The sequence below is a fragment of the Nicotiana sylvestris genome, chromosome 10 (genome assembly GCF_000393655.2).
Source record: "Nicotiana sylvestris chromosome 10, ASM39365v2, whole genome shotgun sequence".
Taxonomy (NCBI): Eukaryota; Viridiplantae; Streptophyta; class Magnoliopsida; order Solanales; family Solanaceae; genus Nicotiana; species Nicotiana sylvestris.
This window is the reverse complement of record NC_091066.1, coordinates 118,863,618-118,880,596: the sequence shown is the minus strand read 5'-3', so window position 1 is coordinate 118,880,596 and position 16,979 is coordinate 118,863,618.

Sequence of the window (16,979 nt, the reverse complement as noted above, 5' to 3'; positions counted from 1 at the left end):
GATTCCACTCAAACTTCACCGCCTGATGTAGTGTTGATGCCACGACCCCAGCAGCATAGATCCATGGCTGTCCTAATAGCCGATTGTAAGATGCTGACACGTCTATCACTTGGAAATCGACATCGAACCAAGTTGGCCCCATTTGCAAACACAGACTAATTTCCCTAATAGTGGACCTCTGGGAACTGTCGAAGGCTTTCACATTAATGGTTCCATCCTTTATCTCGTGCAGTCCCTTACCCAACTTCTTGAGCGTTACCAGCGGACAAATGTTGAGGCTAGAACCCCCATCAATCAGGATCTTGGTGATAAAGTAATCCTCGCATTGCACAGTGATGTACAGTGCTTTGTTGTGCCCAACCCTTCAGGTGGTAGCTCATCCTCATGAAAAGTAATTTTCTGACTCTCCAATACCTGTCCAACCATGTTAGCCATTTCTCTGCTAGTAATGTTGCTTGGCAGGTATGCTTCACTTAGCACCCTTAACAAAGCATTCTTGTGTGCCTCAGAATTTTGTAGCAAAGAAAGTATGGAGATTTGCACCGGTGTTTTGTTCAACTAGTCAATGACCGAGTATTCTTTAGCCTGTATCTTTCTCCAAAGATCATCTGGACCTGTCTCAATGATGGGCGGCCGATTGGAGGCCTGCTTGCTTGACTCGGCTAGGTGTTCCGGGGTATAGACCCTGTCGGTCCTCATCATACCCTGTGCGACAACAGTTTCCTCGAACCTAACCTTGCCCTTTCTCCTTGCCTCAGTTGTATAGTCCCATGGTATAGCCTTGGTATGGAATGGTGTTATAGCTTACATAGCCACTTAGATCGGCGTGGACATCTTCACTCAGAATGGAGCATGTGTTTTGGGTGGTAAAACTGCAACTTCGAATGGTGTAGGTGCATTTGTTGGAGACACGAATTCGACCTCAATTGGCGCTGGTGTCTTTGCAAATGACGTTGTTTCAAACTCAAGTGGCACAGAAATATTTACCTCAGCGTCCCCATATAGTTGTATCTGGACTATGATTGGATTAAGAGTAACTATTGGTTTCTTTGGATCATAACCTTCTGTGATCAACCCAATCGACCCTTCGGGATCCCAATCATCCTCTATTTTGATCATGTGAACGCCTCCGCCCTTATGGTCTGGCAAAGGGTTATTGCGGACATTCAGAGCGGGCTCCTTTGCCACAATAATCTTGTTGTCAATCAAAGCCTGGATCTTGTCCTTCAAAGAACGATATTCGTCGATGGTGTGCCCCTTCATGCCGGAATGGTATGCATAGGATTTGTTTGGATTGACCCATTGAGAAGGGTTCTCAGGGGTTATGGCAGGGATAGGGGTGACATAACCAGCGGCTTTGAGTCTCTTGTATAACTGGTCAATGGGTTCAGCAATGGCTGTATACTGTTTAGGAGGTCTGCGATCAAAATTTGGTTGAGGTCTTGGGAAGTTTTGGCGTGCAGGAGGTGATTGATAGTGGGAGGTTGAGCATTGTAGGCTTGGTAAACATGTGCGGGTTGGGAATATCTGGGTGAAGTAGGTTGATATATGGGAGGTGGAGATGACTGATAATTTGGTGGTGGAGTTTGGTAAGAGGGTGAGGGTGCTTGGTAGTTTGGAGTAGGCTGATATGTGAGTGGAGGCACTGGGTAGGTTTGGTATCTGATGGGAGATTTGGTTCTCTGTGCCACCATGACGGCTCTTACGTCCCTTTTCTTGGACACACCACCGGACTGTAAGGCCTTATTTATGGCTTGCAGGGCCTCAAAGTTTGTAACCATACCGCTTTTGATGCCCTCTTCAATCCTTTCACTCAGCTTGATAATGTCAAAAAATTTGTAGCTCTCTATCATCATTAGTCGTTCATAATATTGTGGGTCTTGAGCTCGAACAAAGAATTTGTTCATTTGTTCCTCTTCTAAAGCAGGCCTGACCTTAGGAGCTTCGGACCTCCAGCGAGTAGCATACTCGCGAAATGTTTCTGTGGGTTTCTTCTTTAGATTCTGAATGTAGAATACATCCGGTGCATTCTCCGTGTTGAACCTGAACCTATCCATAAAATCGGATGCCATGCCTACCTAACCTGACCACTTCTTCGGATCTTGGCTAATGTACCAAGATAGAGCATCTCTTTTCAAACTCCTCATGAATAGCTTCATGCAGATTCTCTCGTCTTTCCCTACTCCAACTAGCTTGTCACAGTATGTTCTCAAATGGACACTCGGATCACCTGTACCGTCAAACATCTCAAACTTCGGAGGTTTGTACCCCTCTGGAAGCTCAACATCTGGTTGTATGCAGAGATCTTCATAGTTTAAACCCTCAATTCCCTTGCTTCCTTCGACGCCTTAAATTCGGCTAGTCAGTTTCTTAAGTTCTTCAGCCAGGTTCCTGATGAGCGAGTCTTTATCATCAGACTCAGGTGTGCTTGAGATGGGGTTGGTGGAGTGTGGCATGGTCTCTACATAGATTGGGGTGTTGTGATGGGTGTGAAAGTGGTCATTTGTGGAGTTCAAAGGTTTTGGGATGAGCAGCGGAGTATTGTTGGAAGTATGGCAGGTGTTGCAGTGGTGGTAAGGAGCGGGATGTTTTGTGGCTTTCGGATATTTTGTGGAGGTGTGGGGTTCTGAGCATTTGGGAAATTGACATCTGGAGTGGTGAGGGAAAATGACAGATTTACCAAATTCCAAACCTAACCAAGTTCTTTTTGGAATTTCAGCAGCTTTTGTTCAAGCTGGGATGCACTTTCCTTAGGAACCAGAGTACCATGACCATGAGCGACATCTACCCGTTCAGTTGAGTTCTCCTTCCTGGCGTTGTTCGAATCTTCCATTTTTCCTTTGTTCTTGTTTTTGACAGGACTAAGAGGAGGAGTGGGTGGAGGGCCCTTGGATCTCGTGGAATAAGATGATGTTGCCAGAGTGCACGAACTAACCTTTGGGAAAGGGGAATAAATAAACAAAAAGTAAAAACAAAAAGGTAACAAGTTAGTGAGGATTATAAGAAGATGTTGTGATATTTAAACATGTAGTGCAAGAATGTAAATCGTGTCCTATTTGGGAACCTCTTTGTGCCCGAGGTAGACCTAGCGATAAGTTGATTTGGAGAACTTAGAATGCTAAATGCCTCATTTTATTGATAAAAAGTAGACGAATCCCAAATCGACACTAAATAACCGGAAATAAAATATCACTAGTGGTCGTTGGCCTTATTACATTTATAAAGTGAAAAAGATGAAATCCTATCTACTTGGTCCCAGAAGGACCTTCCTCAGGTTGAATGCTCTCGTTGATCAGATCCTCTAGTTCGCGTAGGTTCACCAGTAAAAATTCCTTTGCTAGTGTTCTCCTTTGTTTCCCTCAGCGTTCTGGCAGTCGGTGACTCTTTTCCTCACTTTTCCTTCCAATTTCAGCAGACTGTATTCTAGATATTCCAACTTTTCGCTAGCTTTGGCGGCCCTCTCTTTCCACTCATTGATTTGGTCATTTGATGGAAGACTCCTTCACCGGTCTAGCAAGAGTGAGGGTATGCTAACCATACCAAAGCTGGGGACCTCGTTCTTCATTTTCTACAAAACAAAAGGGTTAAGACCCTTACCCACCTCGTTCTTCATTTTCTACAAAACAAAAGGGTTAAGACCCTTACCCCCCACCAGACTCGATTATTTAATATCAACAATTAGCATACGGCATCTAGTTCTCCAAATAAATGCACATAACGTGATGATGTTCGTTTGGGTTTAGGGAAACCCAGTGGACTTTGGACAAGGTTATCTTAAAGGATCATTATATGGACAACATAACTGACCCGGCTAGGTTTGACCATGATACATGCACAGTTTAAACAGAGTAAGGTTTCTATGGAATTTTAGAGTGGTACCCATGAGCGGACAACTCAAGGGGGAAAGGCACGGAACCGTCAACTACAACATTGATCGACTGGTTTTACCGCAAATACGCATTTTTCGGATTTAGGGGTGATAATATCGGAAGAGCGCAACCATTCATTATAAGCGTTTCTATGGTATTTGTTTGGCACGAGTGGAATATGATGTTGAGCATGATTATGCAAGAATTAAAGCAGGTTGTCACATATTTGCACGTTAGGAAAGCAGTAAATACAACAGTTTTATAATTTAAAGTAGTAGTAAAGGAAAGCAGTAAAGGAAAGAAAAAGATAAGTCAATTTTGCAGTTGAAAAGGGAATTTAATGACCAAATAATTGCACGTAAAGAAGCATAAATTCACAATGATAGTCTGAAATGGTAAAAGCCTAAAACTCCCCAGCATAGTCGCCATGCTGTCGTGCTCCCTTTTTCTCGCGAAATCGGATTTATGACATTTAAGAGGACAACTCATTCCTTTTGGGAATTGGGTTTGCATTTGAAGAGTCACCACCTAATTATTAGGGGGCATTAAGACACCAAGAGAGATTGATTTGAATAACCAGAGATAGGGTAAGGGCTTGAAATTATTCTAAGGGGAAGTTGTTAGGCACCCCTCAGAATCCACTGGTGTGGTTCCCGGCCAGACAATTATTGTGAATTTGGGTGCAAATAACATATAGACAAATAAGGCTCAAATAATAGGGGATTTAACATATAAAAGTTTGAAAATAAACAAAGTTTGGAAGAGCCCTTAAGAAGGCTGATTTTAGAAAATAAGGAGTAAAAAAAATGCTAAGGAAATAAGAATGAAGGGAGGGAGGTCCTAGGTTTATTAAAAATATGGATCACGTCAATTCACTACCTGGTAATCACTACTCAAAAGAGGGGTTACATGTGGTATTAGCGCACCAGTCATCATATCTATATCTACCTTTCCCACCCCGTTAAGGTATTTAAAGCGCGGATTAGTCTCATTTACTTATTGCATGCTATTACCCGTCCCAATCCTATCAGTCCCGGAGGTATTTAGGACTACTAATCCCAAAAGGGAGGGATATTAGGCTTATTTGTAGTTCCAAAGGTAAAAACTCTAAAGCGACATACAAAACACGTATTGTAAATTGGGGGAAAGCACATAACAAACATAGGCTCAGATATACCTCCTTAAACAAAGAAACATGTAATTAGCATGACTTACACTTACTGTTTAGGTCTGAATATAAGTATTATATACGAAGAAGGGCGGTTGCTGAGGCAGTTTTAGTTTATTGCATAACTCAGATAAGAAGTCTGAATCAGGCCTGCCTGCTAGTTGTAACAACTAACAGAAGCAGATTCAGTTTATAATTATACTCTAAGGCTTGCCTAAGTGTTAGACAAGGATCCTATAGGCATGACATCTACTGGATTCATAAAAAAAATAATGAAACAGTAAGGCTCGAAATGAACTATTTGAATGCATACTCATTAAACATGCTAAATGATAGGATCAGATTATTAAAAGAGAGGCAGGATTTAAGCGAATTGATTAAAAGCTCTACAGCTGACAGTACCCATTATTACTGATTTTAGATTTGTGCTTAAGTAAAGTGGATCAGATTCTATTAAGAATTCCTATAAGGATGCTTTCTATGCGTTGCTGATTTTAAACCTTGTAGACATGGTGTAAAAAAGGCAGAAGCCTTATAGACATAGTATATAAATGCATAAGACTGGTTTTTAACCTAGAAACATGGTATCTAGCTTGCAGAATTTGTTTAAGACCTATGAGCATGGTATCGAGATGTAACTGAATAGGCAGAATTGAAAGTCCTATAGGCATGATTCTTATATGAAGTTGAGTATGCAGAATTCAGAATGGACCTATAGGCATGATTTCTATATGCATTTTGAATATACAGAATTCAGAACACCAATAGACATGGTTTCTATATGAAAGTTGGATATGCAGGAATAGAGTAATCCGATAGACATGATTCCTACCCTTTGCATATATAGTTACCCACCCTTTTTCACTAACCATCCTCAAGTATTTATTATAAATTATTACAACACAGAATAAATAAAAATACATCAGAAACAGAAAAAATACAACCAGAGGAAGCCTGATTCTTGACTTCCTCTCTGAGTTATGAGATAGACCAACTCAAGAGACCATTGATCCAACGCCTTTCTCCCATTTGAGTGTGTCAAAGTTCCCTAAGAGTCTCAATGGGACTCTGGGCAATGCTCACACCCAAATGTATTATCAGAATGGGGACAAGTGCAGTGTGGAAGGGCCAGCCCTCAAGTGTCCAAGTTCATAGGGAGCTCAAAGGGGTCCCAAGGAAAGGCTCACAAGAGGGGGGCAGAACTTAAGGACTAAGAAAGTGTGCAAGTGAAGAACAGAATTCTAAAAGGGGGAAAAGAGAGGGAAGCAGCTACAAATAAGTACACAAAAAGGGGTTCTGGGGGAATACGGAGATTGTAAAGAGCCTATTGCTTAGGCAAGGGCAGGCTTTAGGCATGCCCAGCAATGGAGGATGCTAGTATACCTATAAGCCTGTCAGAACACACACTATTAGAGGCTAGGATCCCAGGGGATCAAGTTTGATTCGTGGACAATAATATGCAGTATTGCCATGCCATAAACCATAGCATGAACATATAGGGGTAGGGGTTTGGGATTCATAGTAGAACAGGCAGGAAGAAATTTCAGCATGCTAGAGTAAGTGCATTGAACTATACCTAAGTAGTAGGTAGACATGCAAGTAAAGGTAGTAAATAAACACATTGTTGTGATTGCTGAAAATCTTAATAAAAACATACCAGTTTAAAGAAACAAATAGAAAAAAAGCAGGCAGCAGGACTTGCAAACAGGCCACAGTACAAGTAACAAGAGAGAATACTTTTGAGTGTAAGTGTGAATTCAGAAAAAGCTACAAGTGTTGGTGTGTTTTTGTCAATAAAAAAGCCGAGCATTTATAGTGTGAAAATAGGCAGAAAATAAGGTAAGGATTATAGTTCAGAAATAATTAAGGAAATATGTGTCAATTAAAATCAAATCAGTATCAAAAACTTCCTTTAATTAAGAAATTAAATCAAACGGTAGCATGCAAGTGCTAAATAAGGGAATAAATCATATAGGGCTGAATATAACCAATAAGGTAATATTTCCAACATAGTACAAGTACACAGTAGGTAATAGAGGTTAGGTTCATCAGACTCTAATTAAGGAAAGGCCTATAAGAATCCCATACCAATGTAATCAAGGTAAGGGGATCAAATCGACTTAAGTAGAAAAGGTAGGGGTCGAAGGTTCGAAGGAAAGTATTCAAATAAATCTAAGAAGGAGGGAAATCGGAAAGAATCAATTACAAGAATGCAATCAGAATTACACAAAGAGATTTGAAATCAGTCCACAATCAAAGATTATTTAGCATATAAAGAGTGCATAAGCATAGGTCCATTTCACCAACATTAGTAATAGAGAAAGGGGAGAGTATCAGAAGTATGCAAAAAAGGGTCAAGTAGAAAGCCTTTATGAAAATATAGTCTAGTTCCAATGAGAACAGGAAATCGAAATCACATAAAGCACAGAAGTTGAGCAGAGATTTCGAAACTTAGTCGAGCAACAGATGAAGCAACTTCAGAAACCCAAATAGGTCCAAAGAGATTAGGGTTTTGAAACCAAACAAGTTCAGAGATGAGGAACCAACAAATCTTGTAGCAAATAGCCTCAAAACTCGGATGAACCCCCAAATTCTAGGGGTTTTACCATGAATCGAGTATAGAGACGAAAACAAGTAAATCGGGCAGAAATACTAATGAAATAAGTTCAAAAATCCCAAAAGGGAACTAGGACTCTTAGCATGCATTTTCCAGTAAAAGAAACTCATGAGAAACATAGTAAAAGAACAACATAATAAACACAGTAAAAGAACACATAACGAGACACAGTAGAAGAAACTCATAAGAAACATAGTAGAAGAACCACATAAGAAACATAGTAGAAGGAATACATAAGGAAACCAGTAGAAGAAACTCATGAAAAAACACAGTAGAACATGTTAAAGATCAGAAAAACCCTAAATCGGAAAAGATGAAGGTTTTGAAAGAAACTTTTGAGAAAACATTTGCAAGTTTAGGGTAAGCACAGATCTACAATGGATCTAAAAGAATCAGAAGAACCTTGAAAGTTAGGGTTTCAGAAGAAACCCAGAGAGTGAGAAAGGCTTGGAAAACATCGATCTAAGCAAGAGAAGTCAATATCAGGCTCGAACAACCATGGCTGGCCGGAGCAAGGTCGGAGACAGCCATGGAACTCGAATCGAACAACGTCTGGACCTCGTTTTTTCATGGTTAGGCCTTGAAACTTCAGTAACCAGGCGTGTAGGAGTTATAGGAGGCCGGTATAAGACTTCAATGGCCTTGGAAGCCATGGATTCCAGTGATTTTAGGGTGGAAATGGAGGGAGGCGGCTAGGATTTGAGAAGCTTTGAGAGAGAATTGAGAGAAGGGGGGATTCAAGGGCAGCTACAGAAGCAAATGACATGGGGTTTGGGGGGTAGGTCAGGTTAAAAAAGGAAGGGGTGAATACGAGTCGTTGATCTAAGTGATCAACGGCTGGGATTAAAAGGGGGATCTGGGTGGGTTATTAAAATGGGTTGTGAGTCGGGTAGATTTAGGATTTTGGGCTAGGTAATTGGGTTATTAGGTTGGGTTTAATTGGGGTGCCAAATCTGGCTAAAATTGAAATGCGAATGGGCTAGCATTTAAATAACCATTTGTCCCTTATTTTCTTTATAAGAAATAGTAAAATGATTTTGGGACATAAATTAAAAGCACTAAAATGATTAATAATATATAATTATCAAATAAAAAATACTGGAGTCAATTTTATAAACATACATACGATTCATATTTTAAAAGAGGCCAATATTGCAATTATATGCAATTTAGCTTTAAAATGCCAAATAAATTTGTAAAAATATGCAAAACTTATGTTAGCTATATTTTAGCACAAATATGAGAATCCAATAAATGAATTACCAAAAAGATAATTTTGGGAATAATTATTGGGTTTTCTTGATAAAATAGGCAATAAATTGATTTAAAAATTCTTAAAATATTAAGGAAAAATAAGAAAACCTTTGGACATACTTATATATCCATATACATGCTATTTTGAAAGTATTTTGCATATTAAAAAAATATACAGGGAAAAATTGGGCATCAACAGCGATGTGCCCCAAGAATGCTACGGACTTCAACCAGAACTCATACTTAGAAAACTTAGCATACAATTTATTATCATGGAGGGTTTGGAGTACCGCTCGCAGGTGATCCACATGCTCATTATTTGAGTGTGAATAAACCAGAATATCATCAATAAAAACTATCACAAACAGATCCAAATATGGCCGGAATAGGCTATTCATCAAGTCCATAAATATGGCAGGTGCATTCGTCAACCCGAAGGACATAAAAAGGAATTCAAAGTGGCCATATCGGGTCCTAAAGTCTATCTTGGGAATATCTTTCTCCCAAACTCTGATCTGGTGGTACCCCGACCTCAAATCTATCTTTGAAAAACATCTAGCTCTCTGCAACTGATCAAACAAGTCGTCTATCCTTGGAAGGGGATACTTATTCTTAATTGTTACCTTGTTCAGTTGCCTATAATCGATAAAAATCCTTAGCGAGCCGTCTTTCTTCCGTACAAACAATACCGATGCACCCCAAGGTGAGGTACTGGGTCTGATGAAACCTTTCTCCAGTAAATCTTTTAACTGCTCCTTCAACTCCTTTAATTCGGCAGGTTCCATTCTATACAGAGGGATGGATATTGGTTGCTTTCTTGCAAGCAAATCGATGCCAAAATCAATCTCTCGCTCTGGAGGAATACTTGGAAGTTCATCTAGAAATACATCCGCGTACTCTTTTACTATTGGAATAGACTGAAGTGTAGGTATCTCAGCATATGCATCTTTAACTCGCACAATATGATAAATGTACCCTTTTGCAATCATTTTCCTCGCCTTTAAATAGGAAATAAACCTGCCTCTGAGTGTCGCTGTATTACCTACCCATTCAAGGACTGGCTCACCTGGAAAATGAAATGTAGCTGTCTTTGCTCGACAATCAACTGTGGCATAACAAGCTACCAACCAGTCCATGCCCATGATAGCATCGAAATCCAACATCTCTAGCTTAACTAGGTTGGCTGAGGTCTGACGACTACAAACTAATACCGTACAACCTCGGTAAATACGTCTAGCGATAATCGATTCTCCGATCGGTGTAGATACCGCAAAAGGAACACTTAGTATTTTAGGCACTATACCAAATTTCCTCGCGAAAATGGGGTAATACATGATATAGTAGATCATGGGTCTATCAAGGCATAAACATCGTGAGAACAAATGGTCAACATACCTGTTACAATGTCTGGTGAGGACTCTTGGTCCTGTCGACCTGCTAGCGCATAGATACGATTCTGGTTACCACCTGAACTGGACCCTCTACCTCTGCCTCGACCTCTACCAGCCGAAGACTGAGACTCGTGCCCTAAAGGATGCACAGACACAGTTGATCCTGTTGTTGAATTTGTTGGTTGTGCTATACCCTTAGAATCTCTATTTGGGCAATCTCACATCATATGCCCTGGACATCCACATGTATAACAAGAATCGGAACCGGCTCGGCATTGTCCCAAGTGTCTTCAACTGCAGATGGCATACCATAGCGGAAATGACCCTGTCTGCCTCGAACCTTGTTGTCGCGGCAAACTTGACGCCGGAGAGCTCTCACTTGGTCTTGACTGAGGATAGCGGTCATACCTGTAACCCTGTAGCTGAGATGTAGAGGTCTAGGTGGCCGTTCGAAGTACTGGGGCCTGTAACTACCCTGAGACTGCTCCTGAGACCTGGAAAATATCATCCTCTTACGCTGCCCTGACTCAGTCCTCTCCGTACTCTGCTTTCGACGCCTACCCCTCTCTATATTCTAGGCAAATGCTTGAATCCGGGAGATATCCATACATATCCTGTAATGTAGCGGTGGCACATGCCTCAGTCAACTCTGGGCCAACCCTGCTATAAACCCGTGGATCCTGTCCCGCATAGTAGCAACTATGGATGGTGCATATTTGGCCAATGAGTCAAAACGGAGACTATACTCTCGAACACTCATATTGCCCTGCTTGATGGCTAGAAACTGATCGAGTTGGGCCTGTCAGATCTCTCGCGGTAGGTACTGGTCAAGGAAGGCATCTGAAAAATTCTCCCAAATAGCAGGAGGTGCATCACGTCCCCTGGACCTTTCTCATCCCTCATACCAAAGGATGGCTATATCTCGGAGTCAAAAAGCTGCTAACTCAACCGCTTTTTTCTCTGTGGTATGCATAACCTGAAAGATCCTATGAAGCTGATCTATGAAATCCTGTGGGTCCTCCCTCTGATTTGTCCCCATGAACTCTGGGGGGTTCAAAGCAATAAACTCTCGGACCCTTGAACTTCCAGATCCCTTAGAAGGTCCCGCACTAGCGGATGCCCTAGCCTGTTGCTGGGTAGCTACCAACTGTGCCAACAAATGCACCACACTCCTCAAGTCCTAATCTGATGGAAGCGGAGGGGGAACTGGATATGCGGTCTCCCTAGGAATCTCCTCAGGTGGTGGAGGAGCCGGTAATTGCTGGGTAGAGGTCTCTCCCTGTGACTCCGATTGGGCCCCATCTGCTAGGGGTACCCTGCTAGTCCCCTCACCTACTGCTGTTTCTCTCCTCTGGGTAGCCATAGTCTTCCTTGTTACCGTCATCTTTGCATGCAAACGTCAACATGTAAGTTTAACTCAAATTTCCTATAACTCAGTGCTACAACACAATTTAGATTTGAAATAAGGGTAATCAACTCCTAAATGCTCTATAGTCCCCTGCTTATATAATGTGTTGCACCACATATTTATAAACAAGACCCTACTAGACATGGCTTGTAGACTCCCTAGGATAGAACTGCTCTGATACCACTTTTGTCACACCCCGAGCTTGGGGCGAGACCGGCACCCAGTGCCTCACCTATCCTTGCATACCACTTGCGACTAAGAGACTCTGAACATGTAATGTCATACTTTGGTCATGGGCCACATTGCAAGATAATGTGCGATGCAAAATATAAAACTGAATAGAGACTAACGCTGACTAAATGTCAACATAAAGCTGGGCCGGCAAGGCCGTCATAATTACTAAAACTGATAATCCAACAAAATATACGTACAGGTCCTACAAGCCCAACATACTGCACCAACTGACACGATATATCTACAATCCTCTACTGATAGATATACTGTGATCGAAACAAGTCCCCGACCTACCCTTAACCTATCTACATATATGCATAAGATGTACACCAAACTGCTAGACTCGGCAACTTCGAAAGACGGGGAGCTTACCGATAAGGTTGAACTTAGGCATACACCTACTGAGGAGGTCTACCCGTCTGTATGTCCGAATCTGAACGCATGAAATGCAGCACCCCCAGAAAGGGAAGTCAGTACAAAATAATGTACTGAGTATGTAAGGCAATATATTGAAAGCTGAAACTGAACTGATAAATTAAACATATGCTTAGCTGCTGATACTGACTCAATTCTTTCAATATAATAAGTAAAATAGTTGTCTGGCCCTATAAGGCTCGGTATATATATATATACTGCCGTAGTAAGCTCGCTCATAGGCGCTCGACCATACTAGGCTCTGTATCTTGGCCAACTGGGTTCTCTCATAGGAGCTCGGCCATAGTAGGCTTGGTATATATCTTACTATCTGATCAGAGGTTGCCCAATAGGGGCCTGCCCATCGATTATAGCTCGATGGTAATGAAAATAATTTAATACTATATATATAAACTCTCTGCTTTCTTGACTGGAAGAAGAAAATACTCAATTGAATATGAAATCCTGATAAAGAGAATATTGTAAATTACAAACTAGGAAAATATACGTAATTTGCGAGACTAGCAAAATATATGTAAATTTAGGGATATGAATTTTTCTTTATGCCTCGTTATCAAACTTGTGTAATGACGAGATCATGCAAAAATGAAGGAAAAGTTTAACCTTAACATACCTGGAGTAGGAAAAAATCCGTATGATATCCTTGAAAAAAAAATATACCGTACTCCCTTAGAACCGCAAAATTTTACGTTGATAAATCTTGTTGGAACCGTTGAAACTTGTAGGATCTGATTTCAACGTTCTTTAAAACTGAAATTGAAAGAACTAACGATGCCCTCCTCTGTTTGTGCCTTCTTGAAAGTCTTTTCAAGAATTGTAAAGTGATTTGGTTTTAAAAGTCCTAAGGTATTAGGTGTCTTGCAATTGAATTGTCAAGATGCCACCTATTTTACGTGACCATGAGTCACATAATTGTTAGTGGCTTGCTGCCACATGAATGGGTTGGGGTATTTTTAATCTTTATCATTTATTAGGTAATTAGGTAATGTCTCATTACCCGGTAATTAATCAATTACCCGCATAATTAAAAATTATCTCAAATTACTTAAAATTCTACTTATTTTTAATATACATTACACTACCGTGGTCATATAGTACCTTGTATGGTACTAATCCATAAATATCGATGTTGATACCCAATTTTGACCTATGTATTTTTATATACAAAATACTTTCAAAATAGCATGTACATACATATATAAGCATGCCCAAGAGTTTTGGTATTTTTTCCTAATTTTTAAGATTTTAAAATCAACTTATTGTCTATTTTTAGCAGTACAAAATCCAATAATTATTCCCAAGATTATAATTTTATTGAATAACTTGTTTTATTCTTATATTTACACCAAAATATGATTAAGGTGATTTTGGTATATTTTTTACAAATCTATTTGGTATTTTTAAGCTAAATTGCATGTAATTGCAATTATAGCCTATTTCACGATTAGTAGCATTTTATAATTATAAAATTATTTTTATTAGTTTTAAATTAATATTTATATAGTATTTGTTGGCTCAGTGTTTTTAATTTACTTTTAAAATTATTATTACTATTTTTATAAAATAAAAAGGGAAAATAGGCTATTTAACACTTAGCCCATTTCTATTTCAATTACAGCCCTTTCACCTTTCAATTTTGGCCCTCAATTTGACCCAATTCCGCCCCAAATTAAACCAACCCAATCCCCAAATTACCCGACCCCTGACCCGATTAAAAAAACTCACCCGGCTTCCCTTTGATCCAGGTCGTTGATCATTTTGATCAACGACCGTAATTCACCCTTTCCTTTTTAATTCCCAAACCCCCTTGACCTAATTCATTTCACCTGAGACGTCTCCTTTGAACCTCTTCGTCTCTCAAATCCTCTCAAGCCTCTCTGAAACCCTAATCGTCTCCCACCTTATCTCACCATGTTTCCACCGGAATCCATGGTGTCTCCGGCCATGGATGGTCTGTACTCATCCTTTCTCACCATCAAACCTAAACTATTCAAGGTTTTGAAGCCCGACTTCAATGGCTCTCTTCATATCCTTCTCAAATCTGTAGATCTATGGCTTCTCCGGCCATTACCCCCGCATGTTCAAGCAATATGAGTCTTTCCGACTCAGGATTTGACTTTCCTCAAGACTTTTCTCATTTCTAGGGTTTTCTCTGAAACCCTAAGCTGTCTGAGGTTCTTTACTTGCTTATTTTCTTAGATCTGGAAAATGTCTATGTTCTATTGAACTTTTAAAAGGTTTTCCCCAAATTCTCTTTTCAAAATCGTTTAATTTCGATTTAGGGTTTCTGAAAGGTTTTTCAAAAACATCTTTCTGATTCTTTTTGTTCTTTCTTTATGTGTGTTTGTCTGTGTTATGCTCGTATGACTTCTTTTACTACGCATGTACTGTTCTTCTACTTCATTTTTCTACTATACACGTTACTCATGTACTCACATGTTAATCCTTGTTATGTTTTCCTTACTCTTCTGCTATATGTGTTTACTGTGAGTTCTTTGATATTGTTGGCTTTACTGGACTATGTTTGTGTTCTTACTAAGCATGATTCATCTGTTTTTGCCTAAGTTTATATCACTTTTTCTTCTGAACTTATTTAAGTTCTGAGTTTTATTTTCTCAAAACGTGTTCTCCATGCTCTTAACTGTGTATCATGTCTGTTTGTTTCTCATAAGTCTTTGGAAAAGACTTCTGAGCCTCTATCGAGTGGCTTGCCTTCTCATCTCTATTGTCTGATTCATCTTGAAACCCCAGTATTTAGGGTTTTCTTTGGCAATTTTGATTTTTGTGTTTGAATTAGGGTTCCACTTTGGGACCCTGGACTCTCAGACTCATTGTGAGTCTACAAATGGGACTTGCAGCCTTTCTTGCTTATGATTCTGAACCTCTCTTTGATTAAACTCTCTTCTAAATAAACTTCTTGATTCACATGTTTGTGTACTTTTATATATGAGAACTCTTCTTTCAGAAGGTCTTTACCAACTAATTGATTGATTTCGAATTCCTTTTAATAAGTTTTGACTGATTGTTACTGATTTCCTTTAATTGAACCCTCTTTACCTATTCCTGACTTGGTTCATTCGAACTAAGCCTGTAATGTTGATTTTACTGGCTGTCTGATTGATTCCCTTTCCTTTTTCTTTACAAACCAAGTACCAATGGACTTTTGCCTTAAATAAACTCTATGTATTTACCCTTTTTTATGCTACTGTGAAAAGATTTTAATCAAATTTCTTTCCTCAATTGTATTCTACCCATTTGAAATCAAATCCCTTAACTGAAGGGAGATCATATGAGACTGATTTCAAAGTTATTTCCTTACCTTTTTTACTCGTTTTCTGCACTATAAAAGGGACTACCCTTCTGCACTTTTGACACCACTTCGAGTTCAATACACAACACATTCACACTACCAATTTTAAACTTTCAATTCAATACTTACAATACTGCTTTGAATTCAATACTTCTTTCAATACTCTGCTTTGCTTGAGATCTTTTAGAACTGCTTTGCTTGCAACTTGGCTCTTTCAAGACTACTGTTTTTACTTGTTTTCCCTGAAATTGGTATGTTCTGGTTTAATTTTCTGCCTCACCCCTATGTGTTTACTTCATAGCTTCAGCATTCCTGTCTACTTTACTATTGTTGTTCAGTGATTAAACTACGTATGTACTTTCTTTGCATCTGTTTCTATTGTGAATCCCTACCCCCTATTCCCTTCTATGTGTTTTAGTTAAGGTTCTTGGCCTGGCAGTATTCAAATTACTGCCCAGGTCATAACCTGATCCACAATGGATCCTAACTCCTAAGATTTGGCTAACAGGCTGGTCAGGGATGTGCCAGCATTCCCAATTGCTGGGCATGACCACCAGCCTGCCATGGCTTTCCCTGATCCCCCCTATACACTTACACATACTCTTAGACTCTTAAGTTCTACCCCCTCTCCCCTCTTATGAGCCTTGCTTTGGGACCCTGAGTTACTTCTGAACTTGGACATCTGAGGGCTGGCCCTTCCACACTGCACTATGATCTTAATTCTGCAATGTGTTTGGGGTGTAAGCACTGCCCGGAGCCCCTTTGAGACTCTTAGGAACTTTGACACATTCCAAGTATGAGAAAAGCTTTTGGAAATCCGATCCTGGAAGTTGGTTTATCTCATATTGTTGGACTTTGAGTCTGAATTAGGCTGTTCGGTTGTAGCTGGAACTTTTGATGTAATTTTTTACCTTTTTTCTGAGTCATTCGAGTCTGTAATAATTTGTAATAACTATTGGGGATAGCTAGTGGAAAGGGATGGGATGAATGTATGCAAAGGGGTAGATAACTTGCCTATAGGATTTTCTGATTCCTGCATTCACATAAACAGCATGCCTATAGGTTACTTATAAATTTTTGCATCTTAGAAATTATGCCTATAAGTTCTTCATTTCTGCATATAGAAATCCTGTATCTAGGTTTCTGCATTTCTGTATATAGAAATCCTGTATCTAGGTTTCTGCATTTCTGCATATAGAAATCCTGTCTCTAAGTTTCTACATTTCTGCATATAGAAATCATGATCATAGGTTTTCTGCACTTCTGCATATACATGTCACTAGGCAAACAATC